The sequence below is a fragment of the Ceratosolen solmsi genome, unplaced genomic scaffold, assembly GCF_000503995.2.
Source record: "Ceratosolen solmsi marchali unplaced genomic scaffold, CerSol_1.0 scaffold13, whole genome shotgun sequence".
NCBI classification, from domain to species: Eukaryota; Metazoa; Arthropoda; class Insecta; order Hymenoptera; family Agaonidae; genus Ceratosolen; species Ceratosolen solmsi.
Window position 1 is genome coordinate 1,819,332 of NW_011948418.1, and position 10,071 is coordinate 1,829,402.

The window sequence follows — 10,071 nt, forward strand, 5'->3', positions numbered from 1 at the left end:
CATTGCGTTACATTAAGTTTAAGTGTCCTATAAATAATGCAGCAGAAATATAATTATAATTATTTATAATAATTGAAAGAACGTTTTATGAAAAATTAATCATAAAAAAATACAGAATAATTCTCAAGTTGTTATAACGAACTTTTTATTTCGTGATTGAATTACAATTATTAAAGTATTATAGTTTTTATTTATCTTTTTTCCAGCCTATTGTTATATAAGAAATTTATTGGAAAATCAAAATATTATTTTTTAAATATAAATTTGGTTTTATATTATTCTCGGTCGTTAGAATTAAAAATCGCCTAGAATAGAATTACATTTTATGATAAAAAATTTTCGTTCCTTCATTTATTAATTTGTTGTTGTTGTTGTTGTTGTTAATTTTAAATCTAACAACGTAAAATAATGAATATTAATGTGTAACTTACTTCTTTCTTCTCTATTAGTTTTTTAACATCAAAACTGAATTTTTGACCAATTATATATTCTTCAATATTCTAACGTCTGTACATCTATTACAACTTTTTCGTTTTTCATTTATCTTTATTTCTCTTTGTCATATCTACACTTTTGTAGATCCCTCAATCTTTCCATTATCATTTTTAATGGCAATGTGCGATGATAAATCTGCTAGGGATGTCTTCTTCATTTTATAAGTAAAACGAATACTGTAAGGTTTTACAAAAGTAAAGCTCAAAAGCTGTAATGGATACTATAATTTTTAAAGTCCTCATTTTCCTCATTGGTTGAAAATAATTCGAATTATTAGAATTCCATTTATACCTCTTTAAAGCGTTACTTCCTTCTGTCTGATTACAATGATTGAAATTTTTTATTTTAAAGAAAGGTAGTCCGAAGAGTAACGAAGATTTATTTACGTCTATAGTTCACGATTATAAATATTAAGGTTTCGTGCGCATAATGTTAATATATTTTTAGTTAATAGTAACGAAATTGAACACAAGATTAATTGAAAATAATTAAAATTATCGAAATCGTTTTGGCATTGCTGACTACCTAATACCTAAAATTTCTCTAATCAATTAAATCAAACAGTTCAAACACTGATTCGTATAGGTCTAAAACAACAAACAATGGTAATATATTATTTTTTCACATAAATACTTATGTAATAATCATGATAATGTAAAATTGATCATGAAATGTAAAAAATATGTATGAGTGATGCAATCTTTTGCAATAACAAGTCTTATTAATACTTACAGTCGGATAATTGATGATCAAAGGTCGATGTCATCTGTATCGTATAAGATAATATCGCTTGTTGTGGTTTAAATGTCCTGTACTGCTTTACTTCAACTATCTCCAATTCATTACGTCTATTAAGAAACATTATTGAACATTGTTTCAGCACAAAGAGAATAATATAATAATGGAAATAATTATTATAACACAATTGTTATAATCTACATTATCGTAACCTTTTTTAAATTTTTATATTAGAACATAGAAGGTATTAGAGCATTATAATAGATAGGTTAGAATAGAAGTTATATATGATCTTTTTAAAGATATTTTTAAAGATAGTACAATGTTGTTGTTAAATTTTCAAATAATATATCTTACGAAAATTCTAATTAACATAAGAAGATTAATGTTATTAGATTTCTATTCACTATTAATCTAATTAATAAGCATATTATTAAATTTCATATTATTATTACCGTACTATATTGGTCATTGATTATTTAATTTAAATTTTCATAATTAGTATTTTCAACCAATGTTTAGATATTTTATTACATTATAATATTTTATCATATTTCCTACTTAGTTATATCAATGTATATATATATATATATATATATATATATATATATTGTACGTAATACTCATGTAAACAGCAAAGTTTGCTTAGTAAACGTCATGTTAGATTGATGTCTCGTTAATTATGGAGAAAATATAGCTACTAGTAATTCAAATTTTTATAAAAAAATAATGACGAGATAGCTATTGATTTATATTGAAGTCCTGTTCTTTATATCGTGGTACAGAAGGGAATTAAATTTGTTTAGTTGTAACGTATTTCCCTCGATGTATGCGCTTATGGGACGAAGTAACTATCCTTCCCTCAATTAACAATTTGTCTTTGGAGCTTGTAAGCCTGCCGAAAAGCTGGTTTCCTTGATTTCGAAAGATCGACGACGAGGCATGATTGTCTCTCTTTCTTCTCGATCGATATTCTATTAGCGAGCTTAATAGCACGTAAGCGGACAAAGAAGCCGGACGTGCGAAAGAATTTCTGTGCGTGGATCGAGGCTATGGTTAAAGCAGGGTTACGTTACATGCTACATTGACTTTTTTGATTCTTCGAGGCGAATAAATCGGAGAAAAATTTATTGAAAGGAGTGTTTGGTGATTTTGATAAACGCTTTTACAAGGATTTTAGAATCCCACTCGGGTGATACGTTTATTCATACTTTTTGCATTAGTGTAGATTCATTTGTATCAATCTCATTTAACAAGCTTTATTAGTTAAATTACTGGGACGATCGAATTTATGATGCGTATTCACGATAAATTTTGTACCAATGCTACCAACTTTTAAAAACAATTGTTAATAAAAGAATTTCATGCATTTACTATTTATTTACTTTAAAATGACGTTATATTAGCTAACATTATACAACTGTCGATACGAAATTCTTAAAAGAAATTTCTAAAAAAAAAAAAAACCTTATTTTCTTATTCTTTTTATCTATCTTATTACTTATATTATTTTTATGAGGATTTTAAAGCATCTTAATAAAACGAATACTACTGAAGTTTACTATAATTTTTGTCATTTACGAATAACTTAATCTATACATGAGAATGTATATTGTATATAAGAAAAAAATCTTTAATGAACCATTACATATTCATATTTATACTCAAATTTTTTGAGGGATGCGATTACAAATATGAAATAGTAAATTCACATTCATGTTCAATATTAACTGACCGAAAGATCAAATTTATTTTTATATAATTTAAATGACTTTAACGCTGCTAAGTTAAATGTAGTTCTTGAAGAAATACAGATAAGGAAGTAGTCGTCATTAAAATATAATGAAAGTATTGAAGTTAAAGTCGTTGGGAGGATTGCAGTCCATCGGCGGCTAAAAACATTGTTTTCGTCCAACTAGTATTAAAAAATAATGAAAACTACATGGTAATGATGCAAAGGAATCAAAATAGAAGGGGAAAAAAAACGAAATTGAAAATACATATATAATATGAATGATAAATCAATTATCGATATTATATTTTACTATCGACAGATGTAAAACTTATTCGACGATAAAAATCCTAATGAATCTGATCATATACAAACCTTCCAATCTTAATTATAGTGGACATATATAATATATATATGTTCTCCTTTGATATGAAGAACTATTGCTTTCACATGTTTCTTCATCTCCAAAGATCGCGTCCCTTTCGAACGACTAGACTTGTCAATTAAGGGAAATGAGTATCCCGTCTTGATAAAATACTAATTGAGCGAGATTCATATACTGATAGATCATATGCTATCATTGAGATGTCTTCCATATGATCTATATAGTTTAAAACTTCATCAATAGTGATTAACTGCAAGGAAAATGTAGTTTCTTTACGTAAAGCTGCAAATCGTGCAGATCTATAAGAATAAACAAACTGTTAAAATAATCGCGTTAAAATTGTAATTAATTGATACAGGCGATGTTTTGATGAATTTTTTAGGATAGCCGATGGTAGATATTGCTTGTTAAATATTAAACATTAAATTCACGAATCCAGTCTCATTAGCGATAAGTTGCATCAACGATATATTTTCATACTGAACGTATATCAATAGGATATTATTAATCAATATAATTAATCAATGACGATAAGCTTGCGCGTTAATTATAATTTTCTACAAATTCTATAATGATAGCAGCTGTTGCTATTTTACGTACACAAAATTCGCACGTAAAATACTAATTTTACTGGTAGGCCATATGAATTTCTCTCATAAATGCTTTTCCTCGCTGTTCTCCTCTCACGTATTTGATGAGTATATAATGAAATAATTTGATTTTCCAACTAAGACCACCGTCGTCAGAGTACACGGTATAATGATTTGTATCTTTCATTATTCGATTTATTTCCCGATATTTGAATAATGATTTTTATACAGTCAAGACTTTTGAGAATTAAGTTAAATTACAATTTATAAAATCTCTTTTAAATTGAATCGATCCTCGTCAAAATATACGCGACGTCAGAATTTATAATTCATATAAATTATACAAATCTTAATTGAAAACTTAAACTTTTATCTAGATTTTGGAAATCATTTTATTAGTATCCAGTCGATTAAATACGCTACTGCTGACATTATTTTCAAATCATCAATACTTTAAATAGTCGATGAAGTAAACATTTTTAAATGTTAATTCATTCTTTTATTTTTTTTTTATTTTTTTTTTCTTTTTAATTAATGACAAAGATACAAATAGGCATTATAACAGTTATTTAAAGATAAATTTTCAAGTGAAAAATTTATTATAAAAATAGTATAGGCCATCCCATCTTAAGAAAATTCTAACTGTATTTGGACTAAAAACTATCAACAATATTGTTATAATAAAGAAAAGAACCAGAAAAAAAATTTAAATGTTATTCAAATAATTCATGCATTTGGATGGGATATTTTTACAAACAAATCGTTGTAATTCGTAAAATAAAACTTGGAATTAATTATGAATCACTAAGCGATTAAGCACTGAAAATTACGATCATTAATTAAATCTTTAATTATAAATTTAATCTTTGAATGTACATTAGTATACACATAATGTCAAAATATTCAATATCATTCAAGTATAAAAATTCCAATTTGTTGATTTTCCTACATTTATCCGTGTATTTTTAATCATTTAACAATAATAATGAATATGATGATTCATTTACTGTAGAAATTACAAATTTTAATATTAGATAATTTTAAAAAGTTGGATTTTATATAGAGATAGTTAATTGCTATAAAATATTTACAGCTCATTAAATAAGTAGAGTAATAATGTAATTATTTTATTATTATCAAATTGAATAGGTCCTTGAAAATTTCATAATAGATTTTAAAATACGAGTACTTCAAATATTTCGTACTACAAGATAAACAGATGCGACATTGCATTATTAATATTATTATTGTTCTTCTATTTGAAAAGTAAAAATTAAAAGAATAAAAATAAAGTGTATGAAAAATTGATGAAAGAATGTAATATTTTTTAATTTTTTGTAATATCATTTATATTGCAGGTAAATGTTTTAACGTGGTTTATGTTCCCCCCCCCCCCTCTCTGCCCCTCCACCCATAATATAACGATCTTATGATATTAGCAACATTATTTTACATTATTTTCCAACAGGTTTTATTTTGCAATTCGCCTGCATATAATAATACTTTTTCTTTTAAATAAATAATTAAATATAATAAAATCTACTTATTTCCTTAAACTTGTACTTCTTTATTTTAAAGAAATTTATTCCTAAGAAATAAAATAAAAATCGTGTATTGCACTCTTTGTCAAATTTACTGCTTCTTCATGGCAAATATCATAAAAAATAAATTTCCAGATTCAAGGTAAGACAAATTTGTCTGAAAAACGTCGGATATTCAATAAGGGGGAGAATTTTTATCCATTTATTTAAAATACAGTCCGACGGGATCTGATCCTTTTCTTCAATTCTATTTTCTTTGTATATAACTATACGTTCATTTTTACTCTCTCGCGACATAATCTTTAGGATGGGAATTTAGTGGCTGTAAGAAATAAGGATGGTAGCGGGGAAGAGACGGAATCTCGACTAAAACATATCATAAGAATACCACAGGAGTGGCGTTGCGTTGCCAGTCCGTCACGTTAATTGCAAAACTTTAGCCCTACGATTTTCCATTTTCTCTTTTTGCTCGTCGATCGCAACGCTTAAGCTCGTGAAAATCTTCAAAGTTTTGTTAGAGGCAAGGAGAATTTTCCCCCTTATCGCCCCCACAACTTTTTCATTTCCTATGGAGTAACGGAGAAACAGAGAGAAAAAGTTAAAGAAAAAGATAAAGTTCTCGAATAACTTCGCACGTGGTTAAGTACTGACGTAAAGAGCTGACTTTTCGCTACGTGTACATGAGTAGACGCACATCAGTAAATCGTTATAGGAATTCACTTTGAACGCCGGCAAACAAAGTTTTAAAGATAAATTAGGCCTTTGATGCTACCGCTAGAGAATCAGGTAAATATTACAAGTCGAGGGAAAAATATTTTCAAATACATACATTTTTCTAGGACGATAAAAACTCAAATGAAGTTAAATAGAAAATTTTACAAAATGTATCAGTATAATTAAGGCAGAATCTTCCGCTTGTAATATTTTACTAACTATTTCAATAATTAAGTACATCTGTTATTAAGATTGCATAATCATTAAGAATTCATAATGGAATTATAATAAATTAATAAACCTTTTTTCTCAGTCGTTATTTTAAAAGTTTCTTCTACTACTCTTCTTTAATGCCTAATATAATTTAAATTATACAATTTTAGGATAATTCAAATATGAAATACCTATTTTCTAATGATAGTAATAAAGTTATAAAGTTATGTTGTGGTAAAGATGTCCTAATTACGAAAGTCTTAATATACATTACCAAACAGCTCAGATTTTATATATATGTGCGGTATAATTGGGAACTATTGGTCCAATTCCGATGATCTTAACGTCGATAATAAAATTGTATCCCAAGTGAGTATATATTCTGAACAGAAAATATATAACCTCAATATACACACACACACACACACACACACATATATATATATATATATATATATATATATATATATATAAGCGATGATTCTATTTTATTTTAATCTGAAATTAAGAATAATATTACGATATTTTTGTTGTTTTTTTTTCTTTTTTTTTTTTTTTTTCATTTTATGATATATCCAATACCGTAAACGATTACCTTAAACTGTACGGCTATTTTGATTTGGATTGATGAGAAGCTTTATTAAATTATACATGGAAAAATTACGAATTGGGTCGAGGATAATACTATGATAAAAAAAAAAAGACATTTTCTCAATAAGCATTATCCTTATTCAGCCAACTACATAAACGTCTACTTATCTAATTTAATTTGAAGGATCAAGGAATACGATTAAGTGTTGAACTGATTTGATTTTATGAATTGACTATTTCTTATAAACTGTTACTGAATATTTTCAAATGCATTTATAAAGTGCCAATTTTACATGATTTTATACTAAATTTCTATAGAGTACCAATCATCTTTAGTAACTTTAATTTAGTTTTTTAACAATTTTTAACAACAAATCATTTTCACTGTTTCATTAAAAAAAAAAAAGTTGTACTTTAAAAAATTGTTATTGTATTAGATGTAAAGTGATTAAAATAAAATCAGGAAGGCTTAAGTACTTGTTCAATTTTTATTTGCGATGTCCAACTTTTTTGACAAATTTGACTAATAAAATTCTGTTACTATAGCTTTTAAAAGCTAATAATTTAAATATATATATATCAAATTCAAATAACCATACATAGTTTTCATAACTTCTATTAAATGAATATAAATCTTTTCAATATACATTCTTATAAGTCATGAAAATTTCATATTAAAATTTATATCAATCATTATACCTCCAAAGGATGCTTTACTTATATAATAAAAATGATAATATATAATAATCAAAATGTGACCTACAAACATTAAAAATTAATCATAAATATTAATTCTTCTTATAAAGTTTATAACAGAATTGATACCATAACTTTTTTAGTACGTACTATGAAAATATTATTATTAATATTATTATTATTATAGAATTCAGAATATTTATTAATATTTTGAAACATGTTTTATTATTGCTAATCTTAGAAGAAATAGAAATAAATTACAATATTAATTTCATCAATAATATTTCGTTATTTATAATTATTGTTTACATTGAAAAATAATATAAGAAAAAATGAAAGTTTAATATAATAAGAAATAATGTAATACTTTTTATACTTAGTTCTAGTTTTTTTTTCGTCATTCGAATTAAACTTACTTTCATACGTTAAAAATAGTTTTTGTAAATATAAAGATCCTCTAGTATTACAAGGCATGTGCAACTGTGATCTGTCTGCATTAAAAATTGATTTATATTGCTTTAAGTCATAATAATTTGCAACGTTTATATTACGGATTGTTTACTTGTTTAAATAGAACCGTTACACTAGTGTGCAAATTCGTATGCATTTAAAATTTATAGTTGTTTGAATAATCTTACTTGAAATAGAATATAATTGAAAATCATTTGCACATATTTAACATCTCACGTATATTTTATTATAAAAATACAAAAAGAATAATACACAGATAATGCCAAACGTGATTAATATGAATATTCTGTATTTTTATGCACGATCATCGCTTCTCCGGATTAAGTCGATAGTCATTGGGTAAATATCAATTGCTGGTTCTAATCTTAAATAAACTCGGAAATTAAAAAGATATATTTAGAAGTTTTTAATATATCTTGAACTAACTAATAATAAGAATTCTGTATAATAAAAATTATTATGAAAGAGACGAACAGATCTTTATAACGGTAATCTTCGAAAAAGTAAATAATTATTTTCATGAGTCATGTTCCTTATTAGAGTAAATTATATAAAAAAAAATGTTTGATTTACGATAATAATATTAAATATTCTTTTTTAAAAATGTCTATAGATAATATATTGATTGAATTGATTAAAATTTAAATTGATTCAAACTTTTTTTTAAGATATACATTTAGATAAAGTGTATCCATAACGAAATTATAATGGTATCGAATATCAATTGTGATTTTTAATTTAACTAAGCATTTAACATCGAATGTTTAAACGATTAGATGAAAATAAGAAGTTCTTTCTAATAATAGTTTATATAAAAAAAAAAAAAAAAAAAAATGGTACTAAATAGTAACATTCGGTTATTAAAATTGAGTTTATGATGAAAACGTAACTTTTTCATAACTCTAAAAGTCTTCATATTGTGCAATTTTGGTTAGTTTTTGCAACCTATTTATGTGTATCAAAAATATTCATAAATGTTACCTTGGTAGTAATAATTTAAAAAAAATTGTTCAATTTTGCATGCATTTTATTATTGTAATAACTAAAAGTTTAATTTTTTTTGTTTACAGACAGTGTGAATGGAAATTATTAATTAACATTTATTAGTTTTATATCGATTCACTTATTGATTAATATGTAATTTAATATGAAACGAACAAAGAGAATTTATTACAGGAATTTCATAATCATGTAAAATACGTAACATAAAAGGTCAATAATATCTATTCGTAAAAGAATTCTTAATTTTATAAATAACAATGCTATGATATATGTTCTATTCTGTTAATATATTCTTCCACTTTATTTTATCAATTCGTTTATAAGATTATTACGCTTTTACAGGATTACTTTTATCTTTCGAAAACAAGGATTTCATTAAACACTTTTCACTTCACTCTTCATTAAATAGAGCTCATTTGAAAGTAGTAGTTAAGACGCTTGTATAATCGGCACTCAAATTGCGTCGGCTGTGGATACGAAAATGAAGATTTAAAGCGACTTGAAACTTTACGTTTCCTTTACGATACGTGTATATAAAGTGAGCAAATAACTACGTAAAAAAGAGTGAGCAAAAAATGTTTACCAAAAATTATTCGGAAAACATGTATACAAATAGTTTATTTATTTTTATTATATTTGTCAGAAGCTTATTCAGCATCTTAACGTGTTTGCCCTGAGAATAACACACGCGCGAACACTCACGCGCTCGTACACACACACGCACACACACATATAGATAAAAAAATATATAAGAACTTATTTTTGCTCTGCCAGTTTTCGTTGGAGTATTAAGCTTGTAATATCGCATAAAATTATATTAATCTGTGCAGTCAAATTAAGAAGTAATGAAAAATATAATTTACCATATCATTTATTATTTTCACCTAATAACAATTTATTGAA